Source organism: Polypterus senegalus, chromosome 2, assembly GCF_016835505.1.
Source record: "Polypterus senegalus isolate Bchr_013 chromosome 2, ASM1683550v1, whole genome shotgun sequence".
Classification (NCBI taxonomy): Eukaryota; Metazoa; Chordata; class Cladistia; order Polypteriformes; family Polypteridae; genus Polypterus; species Polypterus senegalus.
The window spans coordinates 206,469,731-206,491,031 of record NC_053155.1 but is presented as its reverse complement, the minus strand read 5'-3'; the positions used below and the strand labels follow the sequence as shown (position 1 = coordinate 206,491,031).

At 40.0% G+C, this 21,301-nt stretch overlaps 1 protein-coding gene across 1 annotated transcript in view; it reads right to left on the bottom strand.

Annotated features, from left to right (window-relative positions):
- Positions 1–21,301, bottom strand: part of tab3 (TGF-beta activated kinase 1 (MAP3K7) binding protein 3) — an 80,210-nt gene that overhangs the window by 36,761 nt on the left and 22,148 nt on the right. The window lies entirely within an intron of this gene.

Sequence of the window (21,301 nt, the reverse complement as noted above, 5' to 3'; positions counted from 1 at the left end):
AAGAGCAGATAAGAAACTAATAAACATACAAAAAATAGGTGAGAAAAAACAAGTCTGAAAATTAACTTCTAATCAGGTTTATATTTTTTCTGGATAAGAAAATTTCTTAAAAAGTACCATTGTCACTGCACTATAGATTCAAATTATAACACTGGACACAGGTTTGTTTACAAAGTTAATATGCAGAAAGTAGGTCTATCATAAAACTGTCAAGTTATTCACAAGCTCACACATACCGGATAACAATGCAAATACCAAATGCACTGGAAAACTTTTCCGTGGGTCATCTTATTGGTATACTTACACTAGGAACCTTTGTTCCATACCGTGCCCAAGCACAATTGTCAACTGCCCCACTGGCCTGCCCTCAAACTATGCTTAATGTTCTGTGCCCAGGCATGTTTACATCATGACCATGTGACTTTGTGTAAAGCCGAAACAAGATCTGAACACTCTGAGAGCATGCATGTTAAAATGATTTTACTTATGTTGTGATTGTTTTGAAGTCATGTAGGGCAAGATAACACTTTATAACCTCTTACAGATTTATTGAGTGTGCAGCGCAGCATTTTGCTGTTAATTATGCCGTACGTCCAAGAATTTTACGGTGACAAATGATGTTAAGGGAGAAATTGGCAGCTTTTCTTACAAACTACAATTCACATATCATACCATAAGGGTTCTGACACACAAACGCTGGCGAAGCTGCCTTCTTCGTATCTCACTGTCACTTGATTTTCTTTTTATTCAGTTTTATTGAGTGTTCCTGCCAGTCCCCACATGTTGCTGTATGCCGTTTCTTTTGTACTCCAGGACATGCAGAGGGGAGAATGGTAAAGAGCAGTAACTTCGGCACTATATGCAATCATCAGACATTCCCCATCTGCCTGTGTCGCTCAAACACAGGAACATATGTTGGTTTAAAAGTATAACAAAAGTGCACTTTTATTCAAGTGCACTTTTTCCGTTGCCTTTTCCTGTAAGAAGCAATGTACATACTTCTCTCTATGCTGTGGTTTCTATTACACACCTGAAAGAAAGAGACAATATATGTAAAAACAGCATCGCACTAATGCAATATTATTTGAAAACTAAGAGCGTCACATCTGAGAATTCCCTGTATGTTGCAGCTCTATTCATTATCTCAAAACACCACGCACATTCACAGTAATTCACAGTTATGTCCACCACTCACACCCACAACCATACAGAACTGATCCCACTTCAGAGAATTTCCAGTTCCTGCATAAATTCACACCCGATTTGATGCTGTTCGTTTTCAAATAATATTGCATTAGTGCTAACCTTTATAAGGATCATAAATTACACCGGCCGTTACAGACTGAAATCAAATTTATGCTTTTATTCTAAAATAGTAAGACTAAGAGCAGTTTACTTCTCAAAACGGAATACTGCAGAATCAAACTCATGACCTTTTGATTTCCAGTCAGTAGCCGAATGTATTGCGCCACGGAGGCGGTCGTAGTTAGCGGGTGTCAATGTCACATGTTAAGGCGGCTTTATTTACTGCAGCTTTATTTTTGAATAAAAGCGCAATTGTTGTCTTATATTTGTACCTTTTGTGAAAATATTTCTTTGATATTTGGACTTCAGGCTTCATACATTATATAGTTTATGCCTACATTTTGTCATCTACTACTAGAATATAAAAAATGTTTCTGTTTTAACAATGTGCTTACACAGATTACTGTAAAAAACAGAACAGACATGAAATGCGTGTGTTCCAAATAACGATCTATTATTTCCACTCTAAAACTCCACTTCACTCCCAGATACTCAATCAAGGCATGGGCTTGGAGAAGTTCGTGCACGTTCTAAATTGGTGGGGGATGGAATAGCCGGCTGCTTGCTTCTCTTTATCAGCACATTTAGAAGACAAAGGACGTTGGCAGAGAGGTGTGAAGGGATTTAAGAAGCGATTTAAGGTGGGACGGATTTACGAGTTTTTTCGTAGGCTCTGGTAATTCTAGTGTTAAGCACTGTGACTTTAAATTCCTTCTCACAGCGCTCATGGCCCTAAAGTGCGCTCCTACAGGAACATCCCTATTGCCATGCTTAATGTGGAATCATTGTAAATTCATTCTTTAGCGGAGTGTTTGTCCAGTGCAGTGTTGAGACATTTCATACAAAAAATTAGGTAAACCACATTCGATGACCTGCAGGAAAAGGATTCCTTTTTGCAATGTTCTTGTCGGCAGTGTGGTATAACTACACAATCTATATTGTAAATAAAAAAACACGTTTTACATCTTTTCTATAGGCAGGGAGATGTACCATTATCTGCTGGTTCACTCAGTGAGTTTTGGACAATTAGTTGCTGCAGGTTTGCTTGTTATCTGTATGCCAGGAGGGGAGGGTCTGGGAATACATCTCTCAGCGTTTCATCATTATTCAGTATTGGCTGAAGTTCTTTTATCATTTTTCGAAGTGCTTCAAGATGTGGGCTATAGGTGACAACAAAGGGGACGCGGTTCTTGTTGTCTGTTTTTATATTACAAAAGGTTGTCTATGTATGGCAGTAGCTCTTCTTATTTGAGTGTTTGATGTTTTGGGAGTATATCCTTGTATAATGAAATCTTGTCTAAGCTCCTGGAGAGGTTTATCACGGTCTGTCGGGTCTGAGCAAATACGACTGTAACATATTCCTTGGCTGAAAACAAAGAAGTGCCTTGTATGCTTGGGGTTGAAGCTATCACTTCTTGTATGTCTGTCAGTTTGTGAAAAACAAAAGTTACAATTGTGTTATCTTTCAGATAGATATCTATAGATAGATAGAGTGTGTGTGTGTATGTATATATATATTATATATATATATATATATATATATATATATATATATATATATATATATATATATATATATATATATATATATATATATATATATATATATATATAGAGAGAGAGAGAGAGAGAGAGAGAGAGAGAGAGAGAGAGAGAGAGAGAGAGAGAGAGAGAGAGAGAGAGAGAGAGAGACTTTATTAATCCCACGGGGAAATTCAGTTGAATGGTTTAGTCAAGGAAACTGGCTTCTGATTTTGAGTAGCGGTAATTAAGCTTCATTTTTATGTTCAGGTGGAAAGAATAATATTCCTTATGAAAGTGGAGAGGGTCCTTCTCAATGGCAAAGATGTCATCTATGTAATGGAGATACAACACTGATTTTAAGACACACATCAACATAAAATCCTACTACAGTTTTGCCATAAACAGGTTCGTGTAGCGAGTTGTGAACTGACAGCCCATTGCAGTCTCCATTTGTTGTAAGTAGACGTCCTGTCCAAATGAGAATAAATTACATGTCAAAGTGAATTTTATCATTTCTAGAACTGACTCAGTGGGTGAATCAATTTGTTGTAGGCCACATGCCAATATGCCATAACCAAAACATTAGGGCATTTTATAAATACTGTATAATACACTAAGAATAATAAATTGTTAGATTAAAGAATATAGCAGCAGTGTGAAACTCTGTAAAGGTTGAAGGCCATCTGTTTTTCCTTAAGACTAAGTTGCACATGCTCTACAACAGGGATGCCCAATGCGTCGATCTCGATCGACCAGTAGGTCGCAAAGGTAGTGCAGGTAGATCACATTGCATTCAAAAAAAATTTTTTAAACGTTAGTCTATCATATAACCTCCCTATGGCATTTGCCACTTGATTGACATACAGGGCGGCCAGTCTGAGATCTCTTCTCTTCTAACACACTGGTCATCCCTGCACGCACGATCAAACGCGCGAGCTACTGCAAAACTCCGGCTGTGATCTAGTTAGCCTTCCAATTTATGTCAACTAAAGAAGGGATTTAAAAAAAAAAACGTTTGCGGAGGGTATGGGCTGGATGTGGAACTGGAAGAGGATTTTTTTTTCTCACAATGTCATAATTGAAGTGCGTTTGTCTGATCTGTCAATCTATCATTGCTATTTCAAAGAAGGGAAATGTGAAAAGGCATTTTAGAACTGTTCATAAAAACTATAGCTGACGTCCTTCCAAAAAGCGATCTGAGAAAGAAGAGGGAACTAAAATCAAAGTTAATCGGACAGCTGTCATTTTTCACTTGGCTGAATTCAAAAGCTCCTTGACTGCATTATTCTGCATTATACGACAACATACAGTGCATCACTTTTTCCACATTTTGTTATGTTACAGCCTAATTCCAAAATGGATTAAATTAATTTTTTTCCTCAGAATTCTACACACAACACCCCATAATGACAACGTGAAAAAAGTTTACTAGAGGTTTTTGCAAATTTATTAAAAATAAAAAAACTGAGAAATCACATGTACATAAGTATTCACAGCCTTTGCCATGAAGCTCAAAATTGAGCTCAGGTGCATCCGGTTTCCCTTGATTATCCTTGAGATGTTTCTGCAGCTTAATTGGAGTCCACCTGTGGTAAATTCAGTTGATTGGGCATGACTTGGAAAGGCACACACCTGTCTATATAAGGTCCCATAGTTGACAGTTCATGCCAGAGCACAAACCAAGAAGTCAAAGGATTTGTCTGTAGACCTTGGAGACAAGATTGTCTTAAGGCACAAATCTGGCGAAGGTTACAGAAACATTTCTGCTGCTTTGAAGGTCCCAATAAGGACAGTGGCTTCCATCATCCGTAAGAGAAAGAAGTTCAAAACCACCAGGACTCTTCCTAGAACTGGCCGGCCATCTAAACTGAGCGATCGGGGGAGGAGGGCCTTAATCAGGAGGTGACCAAGAACCAGATGATCACTCTGTCAGAGCTCCAGAGGTCCTCTGTTGAGAGAGGAGAACCTTCCAGAAGGACAACCATCTCTGCAGCAAGATGGAAGCCACTCCTTAGTAAAAGGCACATGGCAGCCCACCTGGAGTTTGCCAAAAGGCACCTGAAAGACTCTCAGACCATGAGAAACAAAATTCTCTGGTCTGAGGAGACAAAGATTGAAATCTTTGGTGTAAATGCCAGGCGTCACTTTTGGAGGAAACCAGGCACTGCTCATCACCAGGCCAATACCATCTCTACAGTGAAGCATGGTGGTGGCAGCATCATCCTGTGGGGATGTTTTTCAGCGGCAGGAACTGGGAGACTAGTCAGGATAAAGGGAAAGATGACTGCAGCAATGTACAGAGACATCCTGGATGAAAACCTGTTCCAGAGTGCTCTTCACCTCAGACTGGGGTGACGGTTCGTCTTTCAGCAGGACAACAACCCTAAGCACACAGCCAAGCTATCAAAGGAGTGGCTTCAGGACAACTCTGTGAATGCCCCCGAGTGGCCCAGCCAGAGCCCAGACTTGAATCCGATTGAACATCTCGGGAGAGATCTTAAAATGGCTGTGCACCAATGCTTCCCATCCAACCTGATGGAGCTTGAGAGGTGCTGCAAAGAGGAATGGGCAAAACTGGCCAAGGTTAGGTGTGCCAAGCTTGTGGCATCATATTCAAAAAGACTTGAGGCTGTAATTGCTGCCAAAGGTGCATCAACAAAGTATTGAGCAAAGGCAGTGAATACTTATGTACATGTGATTTCTCAGTTTTTTTATTTTTAATAAATTTGCAAAAACCTCAAGTAAACTTTTTCAACACTGTCATTATGGAGTGTTGTGTACAGAATTCTGAGGAAAAAATTAATTTAATCCATTCTGGAATAAGGCTGTAACATAACAAAATGTGGAAAAAGTGATGCTGTGAATACTTTCCGGATGTACTGTACATTTTATGTAGAAAGTATACTCAGTGTGTGTGTGTGTATATATTATATATATATATATATATATATATATATATATATATATATATATATATATATATATATATATACACACATATACATACACACACTCACCTAAAGGATTATTAGAAAAACCATACTAATACGGTGTTTGACCCCCTTTCGCCTTCAGAACTGCCTTAATTCTACATGGCATTGATTCAACAAGGTGCTGAAACTATTCTTTAGAAATGTTGGCCCATATTGATAGGATAGCATCTTGCAGTTGATGGAGATTTGTGGGATGCACATCCAGGGCACGAAGCTCCTGTTCCACCACATCCCAAAGATGCTCTATTGGGTTGAGATCTGGTGACTGTGGGGGCCATTTTAGTACAGTGAACTCATTGTCATGTTCAAGAAACCAATTTGAAATGATTCGAGCTTTGTGACATGGTGCATTATCCTGCTGGAAGTAGCCATCAGAGGATGGGTACATGGCAGTCATGAAGGGATGGACATGGTCAGAAACAATGCTCAGGTAGCCCGTGGCATTTAAACGATGCCCAATTGGCACTAAGGGGCCTAAAGTGTGCCAAGAAAACATCCCCCACACCATTACACCACCACCACCAGCCTGCACAGTGGTAACAAGGCATGATGGATCCATGTTCTCATTCTGTTTACACCAAATTCTGACTCTACCATTTGAATGCCTCAAAAGAAATCGAGACTCATCAGACCAGGCAACGTTTTTCCAGTCTTCAACTGTCCAATTTTGGTGAGCTTGTGCAAATTGTAGCCCCTTTTTCCTATTTGTAGTGGAGATGAGTGGTACCCGGTGGGGTCTTCTGCTGTTGTAGGCCATCCGCCTCAAGGTTGTGCGTGTTGTGGCTTCACAAATGCTTTGCTGCATACCTCGGTTGTAACGAGTGGTTATTTCAGTTAAAGTTGCTCTTCTATCAGCTTGAATCAGTCGGCCCATTCTCCTCTGACCTCTAGCATCAACAAGGCATTTTCGCCCACAGGACTGCCGCATACTGGATGTTTTTCCCTTTTCACACCATTCTTTGTAAACCCTAGAAATGGTTGTGCGTGAAAATCCCAGTAACTGAGCAGATTGTGAAACACTCAGACCGGCCTGTCTGGCACCAACAACCATGCCACGCTCAAAATTGCTTAAATCACCTTTCTTTCCCATTCTGACATTCAGTTTGGAGTTCAGGAGATTGTCTTGACCAGGACCACACCCCAAAATGCATTGAAGCAACTGCCATGTGATTGGTTGATTAGATAATTGCATTAATGAGAAATTGAACAGGTGTTCCTAATAATCCTTTAGGTGAGTGTATATATATAATATTTTATGTAGGTAGATCATTTTGACCTGGTCATTTTAAAAGAAAGTGTCTATTCACATGCTCTACAAAATTCCCACGTAGGCTTGACTTGGAGGGAGGGAGTGTTTGTACTGCATGTAACATGCTGTTGGGGCTGGATTAGAAAAAAGGCAAGATCTTATCCTTTCCAAAAGAGTTATCATTAGATATTAGACACTCAAAAACCCATGGACAACTGGGAAAAAAAAAAAAAAACAAAAACACAAAGATAATCTTTTTGCCTGAGAAAAATAGTACTAAATAAATGGCCAGCCTATTTCCAGATTTACTCTAACTTTGAAAGATGATAAAGTATTTTTAGATTATACTTTAACAGCTTGTTTCACAGGTTGCATCCTTTTTGGTTCCAAACCAGGATACCTAGTGAGCAGCAATGCACATCATCTACAACTCTAATGGACAGTGCAATTTTCTACACTGTGGTGTTCTGGTCTGGTAACATCACTTCAAGATAGGCTCAATGAATTACCAAGCTAATTAAAAGGGCAAGCTCAGTTATGCAATGCAATACACTCTGGATGGCCTGGAGAGATAGTAGGAAGTAGGAGAGAATTAAAACAAAACTGAGAGCCATTATGAATATGTGGTATAGTGGGTCCACAGCGCTCTCAGTAAGGGCCAGTTTCTAAATAAATAATCACCGCTCTCGCGGCGGCTTAGCGAGGGGGCGTTGGGCCATAGCAAGCCACGGGGCGATCTGCGGTGTGGGCATTTCTCACCGAGTGCACAGGTGAGGGACTGCCCACATCCGTGATTGTTCCCGTGGCTAATGTGCTGCAGCTGCTATGGCCCCTCGCATTACAAAAGAAGCGCGAGTCGGTTTGGAGAGGAGGAGAAAAAGACGAAAAAAAAAGAATAAAATGGAAGGAGTGAGAGAAAAAAACAGAGGTTGCTGAAGAGAGCAGGAAGTAAGACAGAGAGCGCCGGTACGGAAGAGCGAGCGAGGGAGAAAGCAGGCAGCTGAGAAGAGAGCCCAAGAGGGGAGTGTTTGGCCGACACTCAGTAGGGCTGAGAAAGCAGTCGCTCCAGCTGAGCGACTAAGTAGCTGGAGTGATCAGTGGAGGAATCGACTTGACCGTAGAAGGAGCGGGAGTCAAGAAGGCTTTGGGCTGGTGTAGTCCCAGCGTGAGCGCCTTGGCCGCTGGGAAATAACCCAAGTCTTGGTCCGGTTGGGAGCCTGACGAAGCCAAGTTGGTCCGGTTGGGAGCCTGACAAAGCCAAGGGTTGAAGGGCTACCGGACCTGATTGAAGAGCAGCTGATCCTGCAGGTAGGCAACTCTCCTGTAGAGCAGACCAGATGGGCGTGGCAGGGGAGCCGCCATGGAAGCAGAAGACACCGGTCTTTTGGTTTTAACATATTACTTCCTGTACTATTGTACCTCATTGTTTTTAGAGGATTTTTCTACTTATTGATTTTAACCTCCATGTTTTTCTTTTAAGGATTATTTATTTATTGAACTTTTGAAACACTGCACTTTATTTATTTGAACACTGTTTTTTGATTGACTCTTTAATAAAAGCACTTCTGCACTTTTTGTACCATCCCCTTGCTCGATTGTAATTGCCTCCACTGACTAGCTCATCGGTGACATTACCAACGGTGTAGGGTTCAAGGGCTTCCAAACAGTGATGGGAGCATGGAGCCAGAACCCACATCGTCACAGAATAATGCAGCAAATCCTCTCTGACACACTTACACCAAGTTCTTTCAACCAAAGAATTATTCAGCAGAAGTGTGCAAAGAAATGGTAGTGGGGCTCCTTTACAAAAAAAACAAAAAAACAAAACAAAAACGGGCCCAATTCACATGAAAATTCTTACAAGACATTGGTATTAATTTAAGAAACCAAAAAATAAAAAGAATTTACAATATTAAGTGGAGAATCCTTAGTTTGTAATGACTGCTTTGAGACGCTTTCTGCATCATATTAGTGGTGTTGTCAGTCATGATGGCTGGTTCTTTGTCTTTTATGTTCCATTTATGCAACGCTGCTGTTTACAAGTATCAGCTCTAGATTCTCATATTAAAATGATTCCTTTTTGTCTGGGGAGGAAGTGTGAAGATAGATTTTCAGAAGCTGATTCATGTAACTGCTACACGTGAGCAACTGAAGATATGGGTAACTTGTAGAATTATAGAAAGAGATGAGTCTTCCCCGCTGTATCTTTAATCTCAACTAATTCATGATTATTTTAAATGTTCAATTGGGGAATAAATTTGTCTTAACAGTTTAGTTGAAGGGCGTCTACAAGGGGATTCATGGCATATGAATAGGTTTTTGATAGCATTTATTATTTAAGAAGCAATATTTGATTATTGTATAATAATAATTCACAATATTATACAGATGATATTTTATAAAGTAAATGCCATTGCATTGTATTAAAGCAATGAATTTGTTTTGTTTTTTTAAACCTCCTTGTATTATATTTTTTCTCGAAAAAACATGTCAAAAGTATTGCATTTTTTGGCTTGAAAAAATTACATACAGGTAGTCCCCAGGTTCTATACATCTGACCTACGAATTACGAACGGGGCCGCAGCTGCAACACATGTGCCTCAGTAACTGCCGCTCTGTTATCTTCAGCCTGGGGACGCTGCAAGTGGTGGCTGGACGGAGGCGATTTCACTGCTCGTGCAGTGTAGTGTCCCCTCGGGCGGCTCCCGGCAGCAAGTGGTGATCTGTGGTCCATAGTCACCGCCCACTACGCTGCCGCAGCTACTGCTCCTGACTTTGTACCATAATTATGTCCTGACACAGACTGGATGGAGCGGAGGAGGGCGTTGCACTTCCCGCCCACCACACACGGCTGCCCAGTTCATTCTTGGTTGGTGGCTGGTAATACTGCAAACGGTGACCTGGTTGTGGCTAAACGTAGACCAATGAAGGTGAACGGGGTGGCGGGGGTAGCATTGTAGTGTGCCTTAGGTGGCTGCCTGTTGAATGGGGATGGTGGTGCGGGATTCACTACCTGCCTTTTGCCGCACCGTGTTCATTCTCGGTGCGCGGACGCTGCAGGCAACATACTGTAGTAGAGGTGACTGTGTGGTGGGCAGCTGATAACCACCCATAAATGACCCCATTCATTCTCAACAGGACGCCTGCTTGTACTGTTACGCACATAGCAGGAAGTTGTCTCTTGTCAGTATATCAGACGTGTTGACGACGGGTGCCTTCCTGCTGCGATAGCGTGCACAGTGCTGTGCAGAAGAGCTCATCTTACCCTTTTGTCTTCACCCTTCAACAATGTTTCTGAAACACAAATCTGATGCAAGTGCTGGCGATACAGTAAAGAACAGAAAAAAACATTACCATTGAAAATAAAGTAGAAATACAGTAATCCCTCCTCGATCGCGGGTGTTGCGTTCCAGAAACCCCCCGCGATAGATGAAAATCCGCGAAGTAGAAACCATATGTTTGTATAGCTATTTTTATATATTTTAAGCTCTTATAAACTCTCCCACACTGTTAACATTATTAGAGCCCTCTAGACATGAAATGAATATGCTTTTAAATATGCCGAGCACCGCAATAAAGCGGCATTTTTTAGAGTAGTGTCAGTATCTTTTAAGCAAACGGCCTCTGTGCAAACAGCACCTCTGCTCACACCCCCTCCGTCAGGCGCACAGAATGTCAGAGAGGGTGAAATAGAGGCAGAGACAAGCAAACAATCACGCACCGCGCGGGAAGCATATCTTATAGCATTAAGGAGTTTCAGTTAATATATAATACATGCTCTGATTGGGTAGCTCCTAAGCCATCCGCCAATAGCGTCCCTTGTATGAAATCAACTGGGCAAACAAACTGAGGAAGCATGTACCATAAATTAAAAGACGCATTGTCCTCAGAAATCCGCGAACCAGCGAAAAATCCGTGATATGTACTTAGATATGCTTACATTTAAAATCCGCGATAGCGTGAAGCCGCGAAAGTCGAAGCGCAATGTAGCGAGGGATTACTGTAATAAAAAGGTCAGAGAGAGGTGAAACTTCATCATTCGTTGTACTTGGTTACAGTCGGTCAAAAATAGCATTTATTAAAATAATGTACCTGTTAAGACTTACTTACAAAATCAACTTAAGTACAAACCTACAGTCCCTATCTCGTACATAACCCGGGAACTGCCTGTATTTATTAAATTTGATTTTTCTATTGTAAAATGGGCAAAACACTAAAAGTCAGAAGTGTAGAAAGTATAATTATGGTACAAATAATAATGATAAAAATAATGCTAATACTATATATACATAGTCAAACTATGTTGTTTGTGTGGTATATCTTGAAGAACCATGAAATACACAATCCAATGTCACAGGTGGGACAACAATAGCGTGAATCCTGTGACGATGTGGGTTCTGGCTCCACACTCCCTTTGATGTTTGGGAACCCTTGAACCCAACACCGTCGATAATGTTGCCGAGTGAGCTAGTCAATGGAGGCAAATTACTGAGCAAGGGGAAGGCAGAAAGTGTAACAGTGTTTTTACTAAAAACCAACAAAACAAGTGTTCATAAATAGTGCAGTTCTTCATATTCATTAAATAAATAATCCATAAAAAGAACGCGTGGAGGTTAAAACCATTGGAAAATCAATAAATAGAAAAAAAACACATCCTTAAAAACGAGAGGTTAAAATCTTCTTTTAGGAAGCAGTCTTAAAAACCATCAAACAAATCTGGTGCTCTTCTGTTAGCGTCTCACCTGCTAATCCCGTTTGGGCCAAGCAGCAGGCAAGACGCTCTCTGCAGCTGCCCTCCTACAACACACGCATGAGACTGGAGACCTCCCGATCCCTGGCTCCGGTATGGCACTCATCCCAGTCCCCGAGACTTGATTACCCCAATAGCCAGGTCGCTCATATTGGGGACTCCACCACCAAGCCTCCCGACTTCCGCTGCCTTTCCACGGCCTTCTGCGGCTCGTCGCTTTCCTCTAGGAACTCCTGCTACCTGCTCACTCAGCGGGAGCAACCTCAACACAAACACGTGGGTGTCGGCCTAACACCCAGCTTCTACGCAGCTGCCCACGAGCGCTCATTCACTCGCCCGTCCGCTCGCTCTTCGCGCTCTCTCTCTCACCAACCTGCTTCCTCTACTGCTCCCGATAACCTCCGTCCTCTCCTTTCCTTTTTCTCTCCGATCGTTTCCTCCTTTTCTCTGAACGTTTCTTTCTTTTTCCCTCCGATCGTTTTTTTCACCCCCCGAACGTTTCTTTTCTTCCCTCTAAAACCGACTCGCGCTTCTTTTTAAAATGACGAGGGCCACAGCAGCTGCAGCATTAGCCGCGGGACAATCATGAATGTGGGCAGTTCCTCACCTGTGCACTAGGTGAGAAACGCCCACACCCTACGGATCGTCCCACGCCCACTATGGCCCAACGTCCCCTCACTAAGCCGCGAGCACATTGATTATTTATTTAAAAATGGCCTTTACTCAACGAGCTGTGGACCCATAACACCACAAATCCTTGTGATTTTTCTTTCTAGACTGTTCAGCTTTTGAACTTCACATGTGAGATTGATATGACACTTCGGATTCATCAGAATCACTTTTGATTTCACAGTATGTTTCAATTTCACTGCCTAAAGACAGATTCACTTCATCACTGCTCTTATCACTATCAAAAGTGTGCAATACTTGGGCTGCTGAAAAACATGAACAAGATGCCACTATGAGGCTAGGAGAAGACGTGTCTGCACCATTCCCTGGGTAACAGTCAGGCCTGTCGCTTACTCAAGACACACATATATCATTTCCAGAGCAACGCTTGGCACTAACACTGTTCACATGTTTACAGCCCGATTAATCCTCGGGTCTAATGCTTACGCGAGATTAAGTATTTCTTCATAAATGTCATTCATTGCTTACACGTTAAGAAATCACTATGTAGACAGCCTTCAAATAAAGTGTTACTTTAAATTTTCACGTTATATTAATGTTCTCTATTACTGGCTAAGTAATCTCTTAAAATAATTTTAAAAAGCCACTACTTCAAATATATCAGTGCATGCTAATTCAAGTCAAGTTAAAATCGATATTGAATCAGAGCATTATGAATCTGAATTGAAATGGGGCATCAGTGCCAATACCCAGCCCTACATTTCACATACATCTTGACACACACACACAGAAGCTGTCCAAATTTCTAATCTAAAAACACACATTCGTAATTTGATGTTGTCAGATAGACATTAATTCCTTATATGGCTTACAGCTACATTTCTGTGTACTTCATATTTAAAAAAATTATTATAGCATCATATTGTTATGTAACTGTGCCATTTCAAATGCTTAGTGTTACTGGCAAAGTCAGTCTCCGCCAAGCAGAAGTATACAAACTTTAAAAACTACTCCAATTGATTCAGTGCTCACTCATGTCTGCTAATTGCAAGAAGTTAAGGCTGTCGAGTGCAAATGAAAGTGTTTTTTAAAAAGCAAGATTAGCTAAGGGTTGCTGCTGTTCGTTTAATTTTATTGGATAATCAGGTGAAAGTGATTGTTTGTCTTTTCACAGTCACATTTAAACCATTTCTTATGTACACAAACACCTCTCCACCTGTCATTTTCATCTAATCAAAAGTGAGGAATGTTAAAAATCTAAGAAATTTGGGAAACATTTTTTAAAAAGAACTGGAAGCGTGCAAACATTTACACAGAAATCTGAAATTATGGTCAAATTACAGCAACTCAAAATAGGCATAATGTTCATCTTATTCATTAAAGAACTATGGTAAGTACTGGAAGGTCACATAGATTATACCGTGCCTCTAGAATGTTCTAGCATGGCACAAAGTATCTCTGCAGTTTATTCGTTTTATGCTAATGTAGGTGGTTGGTACGTTTATGTTCGGTGCTGAGGTTTCAGAAGTGCCATGTCCGTTCTCCTGATTGGTATAAAAAAACTGGATGCTTTGATTGAAATAACTGCTGGGAGGAATATTGGGTTATGTTTCTATCAAGCATTGTGTTTTTTCACATTTTAGTTTACTATTAGCAAACTAGCAGGGGTGCGGAAATCCAACGCCCGACTTGTCCGACACGGGTAAATTGACCGTCGGACAAGCATGTTTTCTGGTTTCAGTTGTATGCGGACAAGTGCAATTTTTCTGGAGAAAAAAGAATTAAATGTGCAGTGCAGGGCACATTTTTACCACTACTTTCAAATTTTAAACATTTGGGTACGTACTTCGTGTGGAAACAGTTTACTTAGGCATGTTCTTCATGTATCAAATTGGTATTCAATATTGTTTACAAAATGATGGCTGATTTTTCAAAGGGGAAGCACTCTTGTGATCTTACATAAGTATTTTACCCTACTATTTACACGCTTGGAGATGCTGTCTTTTTTTCATGCCGACATTACGATGTAATTTGATGATTTTTCATTGATCTTTTCTGGAATTTGCGATTTCGCATAGGTTGTGATATATTGAGGAGTTAAGAAATTTATTGCGTAACATCAATTTTGATGAGCTGTCTATAGATCGTTTTTGATTAGAGAATTTTTCAAATAAAACAAGTTGGTTTCGCGCTGTCATTTTTTTAAAAATAAAGAAAACATTCTAACGGTTTCCAAATGTTATGAAATATCAATACAATTCTTCACTTACACGCGATTATTTTTTTTCCCCGACAACATCGGTAATATTTACTTCTTTGGAAATGTAACCTCTTGCTGAATTTCGAATACGTCATTAGGAATTACCTGCGTAACCCATAATGCACTGCGGTAAGCACGTTGTTCTCGCTATATGCGTGTTGTTGAAACTGAAGTATGTAGCATCACGGATGAGAAATGGATCATTTCTTGATTAAAACTGGCACAACAAGCCTTGAAAAACCTAAGGAAGTGTACTAAGGCCACTGAAAAAAATATGGACACAGTGAAGACAAAAAAATGTAAATGTCGAGATTAAAGTCGACATGTTGACTTTATTCACGTAGTTTATTTTGTCAGTTGAATGTCGCAAACTAAATTTCATCTTAAAATGAATGTTTCATTTACTAGATTTTCTCAAACCCCGTCATAAATTAATGTAGCACATTAAATGATTTATATTAAGTGTTCCCCGACCCAGTTGTTAATCTCTGCGCGCTTCCTAAACTGACTTTCTCTTGCAGTGAGAGGCGCCGGCAGCAATCGCCGCACATTGACTTCATGATATTCCTGCTCAATGAACATTCAGAATCTATACTAATAAAAGGCAAAGCCCTCAATCACTCACTCACTCACTCATCACTAATTCTCCAACTTCCCGTGTAGGTAGAAGGCTGAAATTTGGCAGGCTTATTCCTTACAGCTTACTTACAAAAGTTGGGCAGGTTTCATTTCGAAATTCTACGCGTAAGGGTCATAACTGGAAGCTATTTTTCTACATATAATGTAATAGAGTTGAGTTGGAGATGGCGTGGGGGGGAGTTTAGTGTGACATCATCACGCCTCCTACGTAAGTACGTAGAGAACAAGGAAGAAACTCCAAACAGCGATGAGCACAAAACGCCATTTCACAATTGAGAAGGCAGAAAAACATTATGAAGCAAAAATACAAGCATATTCATAAGTACAGCTACTGCGGAAACAAAGCACGGCGTGAACCGTAAGTTTATATTAAATTAAGTTCATAGACAGGCTGCCACTAGCGTTTGTAATTTAGTGCCTGCCCATATAAGGCCGTCCATCAGCGGCAATCCAATACAAACACTGCCGGTAAATATTCACGTGTGAAGGACTGTGCTTATGCAGAGGAAGATGAGATGGTCAGGGTGGTGTTTGGCACAAACTCATTGAAACTGCGAGAGAAACTTTTAAGTGCGGGTCTTAGCTGACATTACGAGATGGCACCAGCACAGCTGGGAACCTTGATGCAAGAACACCAAGCGGCTCCGTGAACTGGCGCAGTGCACAGACAAAAGCAACAGTTCCAAAGAGTGCTGAACAAAAACCGAATTACACAATTGAGAAGGCAGCAAAAAAATATGAAGCGTCTGATACATAGAATCATATTCATAAGTGCAGCTACTGCGGAAACAAAGCACACGGTGGAAAAAGTGAATGTCCCGCTAAAGGAAGACAGTGTAAAAAAACCCGTGCATGCAGTTTGTCACATCTCAGATAAAGAGGAAGGCGAGCTGTTTATTGATGCAGTAAGAAACTAATCGATGAATGAAACCTCTTATCTTTACAACGATTGACAAACACGGAATGTAACTTGAACACAACACATCCTACAAATACGACCCTGATTGAAACAAATAATGATAATCAAATCCTTGATGACATTCAATAACACTCACAAAACAATTACTGTATATTGACAATCATGTTACGTTATTTTTAAAATGTTCCCTTTTCTTTTTCATAACTTCTACTTCTCCACTGCGATACGCGGGTATATATAAATGTATATATATACCCCGATCTACAGTACATACTCTCGCATAGACAAGCCACACGCTGTGGCGCAATTGTAGAGTCTTAAGCCTCTAATGCCGACATTGAGGTTGATTCGAGAGGGATGCACTGAGTATGTACGCGCTACCGATTCATTTTACCTTCGCATCTCCTTGGTTTGGGGCGTATGAAAAATATTAGGTTAGCAGAATCATGTTACGTTATTTTTAAAATGTTTCCCTTTATTAGCACAAGCACAGCTGAGAAGCTTGATGCATGTACTCCATAAGCGTTAAAAATAACGCATTTAATCACACTTTCAATTCCAAGCAAACGGGAACTTTTGTCAATGCATGATTTCCTGGTACATCCATTACACTGATGCACACATCACAGCTACAAAAATGTTAGAGTCGGAATAAAGCCGTTCCTACGACTGATCATTTCGACTTTCCGAGCAAAGCCTTGATAAAAGCATGGTTTTGTGCACACTGAAAAGCAAGCAAAATTAGATGCATTACAGAAAGCGGACTTTGTGGCTCTTACTGGGGATCATTGGACTTCCGTGACCGTTAGTAATTCTAAATTACATCTAATTACAAAATGTTCAATGATCACACTGTTTTAGCCTAATGTACAAAATAATTTTGGCTAAGGTTACTCAGAGTTTAAAGATTAAGTTGGTCAAATTACCTTTTATGTTTCTGACTTATTTTTTAAGAAGAAAAACTGCACTTTATGTTGAAATTTTGGTTATTATTATTTAAAGACAATACTATTCTGAAAATCTACTTAAAGTACTTAAACTACCACTTTATTTTTAAGTCTGCCCAATTTTAACCAGGGATGATATTTTTGTTTCTGTTTTGAATTCAAATGCAGTTTAAAGGCTTTTTTTTTCAGAAATTAAAACAGCTTCAGTTTACAATATTCATGTACATGTCTATTATTTGATTCTGTAAGCCCACTAAAACACTTTTAAATTAAAAAAAAACATTTGCGATTTGGGGCAAATTCGTGTCGATTACATACGATTAATCAAGATTAATTCTTACACAGCCTCTAATTAATTGGATTAATTTTTTAATCGAGTCCCACCTAATATATATATATGTGGATATATATATGTAGATTTGTATATATATATGTGTATATACAGTATATATGTAGATATGTATATGTGTATATACAGTATGTATATATATATGTGTGTGTATATACAGTATGTGTATATATGTATATATATAACTGTATATATATATGTGTATAAATATATGTTTATATATGTGTCTGTGTGTGTATATATAACACTCATGACAATGACAAAACAATTACATTGTCAATCATGTTATGTTATTATTAAAATGTTTCCTTTTCTTTTTACTTCTCGCTGCCAATAGGTATTTTGCTATATATATATATATATATATATATATATATATATATATATATATATATATATACACACACACATATATACATATATACATATATATACACAGATATATATAAATATATATATGTATATATAAATAGATATGACAACAACACTCATATCAATAACAAAACAATTACATTAACAATCATCTTACGTTATTTTTTAAATGTTTGCTTTTCTTTTTCATAACTTCTTTAACACACTACTTCTCCGCTGCGAAGCGCGGGTATTTTGCTAGTACTAAGATAAATACTTGATATCTTTTTCACGATGAAATGCATTAAAGCATGTATTAGACATGGGTGGCGGGGGGCACGGTGGCATGACTGTAATGCTGCTCCCTTGCATTATGGGGTTCTCAGGTCTACGTTCAGTGTAGAGAAGTTTATGGCAGGTGCGACGAGGCTCCAAAAACCTAGATACTGTATTTGAATGGGTATCGCACAGGTTTAACTGAAATATTGTGTAAATGTTGGGTTCGTCATCTGGAGGTCGGAGATACGAACGAAGAATTCAATGGATGTTTTTCTGAGCAGGCTTTCTTTATTGCATGTTTGCTGTGTCTATCGTACGTACTAAACCCCCAGTTCCTAGCCTTTGTCTTTCTCCATATAACCAATCACCACACGATAAGCGTCTTTGTGAAATTAAAACCTAGACCTCAGTTTTCAGAACTTTAAAAACAATTTTCGTTATACATGTTTAATTATGCCATCCATTCAGATGTCTAAGCTTATAACTAATTTTAATTTCACAAATACGTTTATCGTGTGGTGATTAGTTATGTGCAGAAAGAAAAAGGATAGGAACTGGGGGTTTAGTACGTCAGATAGAGACATGAGTCTAAAAGTAAGAAAAAAGTTGGTTCAATTGAAAAAGCGTTTTCTAAAGCTGAACGCTCGGAGGTTGAGTGTTATGTTAGGCTGTTCAATACTGCTTCTTTAGAAGAGTTTGACCCACGACCAGCTGTGGAATTCTGGCTGTCACCTGGCAACAGGCACATCACTCATAAAAAACCTGAAAAGTCATCAGCATCCACTTCTGCAGGACCATCAGTCCAGGAACCATGCAGTTCAGCTTAAGCAGAAATGAACAGCATTCAGCCCATGCTGTCTGAGATGGTAAAGATTCTTGGGGGAGAAGATGTTGCAAGACAAAAGCTGCAGAACATGGCAGAAAATGAATCAGGACAATGTTCTGTTATGTAACTGTAATATATGAAAAAAGAACTAGTGTAGCTATAATGAAGGCATTGTTTATTAGCCAGTTAAAATAAGGGAATCTTTTCTATAATGTTCTAGAGCAAGGTGGCAAAATACTACTCCCTGAAAGAACTTTAAGTTTTAAAATGGAAGGCAGTTTTGGTATCAATAAAAGAGATCAGAAAAAATAAACTATTTTTCACTTTTGTTATTTGTTTATGGGCAAGTGAATTTAACTGGCGGACAAGTGGATTTTCCAAGTTTACTTGTCCGTGGACAAGTAGAAACAAATTTGATTTCCACACCCCTGTGTAGTCTATGAGGGTGTACCGAAAAATAACTGGAATTGGGGGAGAAAAAAAAAATTAATAATTTTTACTTACTGAAACTTTAATCTCCTTCAAAGTACTCTCAGTGTGAATGAATGCACTTGTCCCAAAAGTTTTCCCACTGGTGGAAACATTTTTTTGAATTGCTTAAGAGAAACGTTGCCCAATGGGACTTTAGGTTTGTACTTAAGTTGAATTTGTACGTAAGTCGGAACAGGTACATAAATTTAATAAATGCTATTGTTGACTGACTGTAACCAAGTGTTCCGCCAATGAATGATGGAGTTTCACCTCTCTCTGACCTTTTTTTTATTTCAACTTTATTTTCAATGGTGATGGTTTTTCTCTTCTTTACTGTATAATAAGCACTTGCATCAGATTTGTGTTTGAGACATTGTTAAAGGGTGAAGACAAAAGATTAAGATGCGCTCCTCTGCACAGCACCGTACACGCTATCACAGCAGGAAGACACCAGTCGTCAACGATGTACTGACAAGAGTCAACTTTTTGCTGTTTATGTAACAGTACAAGCAAGCTTGCTATTGAGAATGAATGGGTGCATCGGGGGTGGTTCATCACCAGCCCACTACAGTATGCTGCCTGCAGCGGCCGCCCACCGAAAATGAACACGGTGCGGCCAAAGGCAGGTAGTGAATCGCCCTCATTCAATAGGCAGCCATCCGATACACACTACAATGCTACCCCCCGCCACCTCGTTCACCCTCAGTGGCCTTTGTTCAGCCACAAACGGATCACCGCTTGAAACATTACCAGCCGCCCAATGAGAACGAATGGGGCAGCCATGTGCGGTGGGCGGGCAGTGAAACCGTTTGCCGCCGGGAGCCGCCCAAGCGACACTACACTGCGTGAGCAGTGATATTGCGCCCCTCCAGCCTCCATCCAGCCACTGCTTGCAGCATTACCAGCCGCCCACTGTGAACGAATGGGACAGCCATGTGTGGTGGACGGGCAGTGAAACCGCTTGCTGCCAGAAGCCGTCGAGGGACACTACACTGCGAGGGCAGCGAAATCGCCCCCTCCAGCCACAGCTTGAAGTGTTCCAAGGCCAAAGATGATGGAGCGGCAGTTACTGAGGCACATGCGTCACAGCTGCGGCCCCGTTCGTATGTCGTAGGTCAGATGTCCGTAACCTGGGAACTACCTGTACAGAGTAACACCATTTGGCAGACTGCCACAGAATACTGTAAGTATACTACATCTAGCGGCAAAATTCGCTACTATGTCTACATAGCGCACCAGGTACAGATTCCAGTTATTTTGGGTACCCCTCCCTTATGTCCAGAACAGCTTAGTCTTGTCCAATTGTTCAGGCCCAACACAGTTTGTTCTGCTGTCAGTATTCATACAAATATTAAGCAATTCTTTCAAGCATCAAAATAAGAGAGCCTTCCTAATATCGCCAGCAATTACTTCCCAGTTGTGATCATTTGTGAAGTAAGAATTCAGTATAGCTCAGTGGTCCAGCTTGAAGATTAAAACTGCTATAGGGGAAAAAGACTGCAACTTTACTTATTTCATTCACAGCTTTTTGTACAGAGTTCTGATGTTCACATTTGATTAAATGTATTTAGAGCTTGGTACCTCACATCTTGTGTTCAAGGAACAAATTAACTTCTTTATGCAAAGGCTGAATTGGTTCCATGACTTTTGCTAGGCAATTACATCTTAAATCCATCTGATGTTTGCTCTTTCTATCATATGGAATGCAAGCTAAAAATGATGCTTTGATCTACTGCTGTTTGCAGGTTGCAGTCTTTGATGTACAAGTCAAGTAGTGCTGTTGTGCTAGCTGTCATGTGATTAGCATTT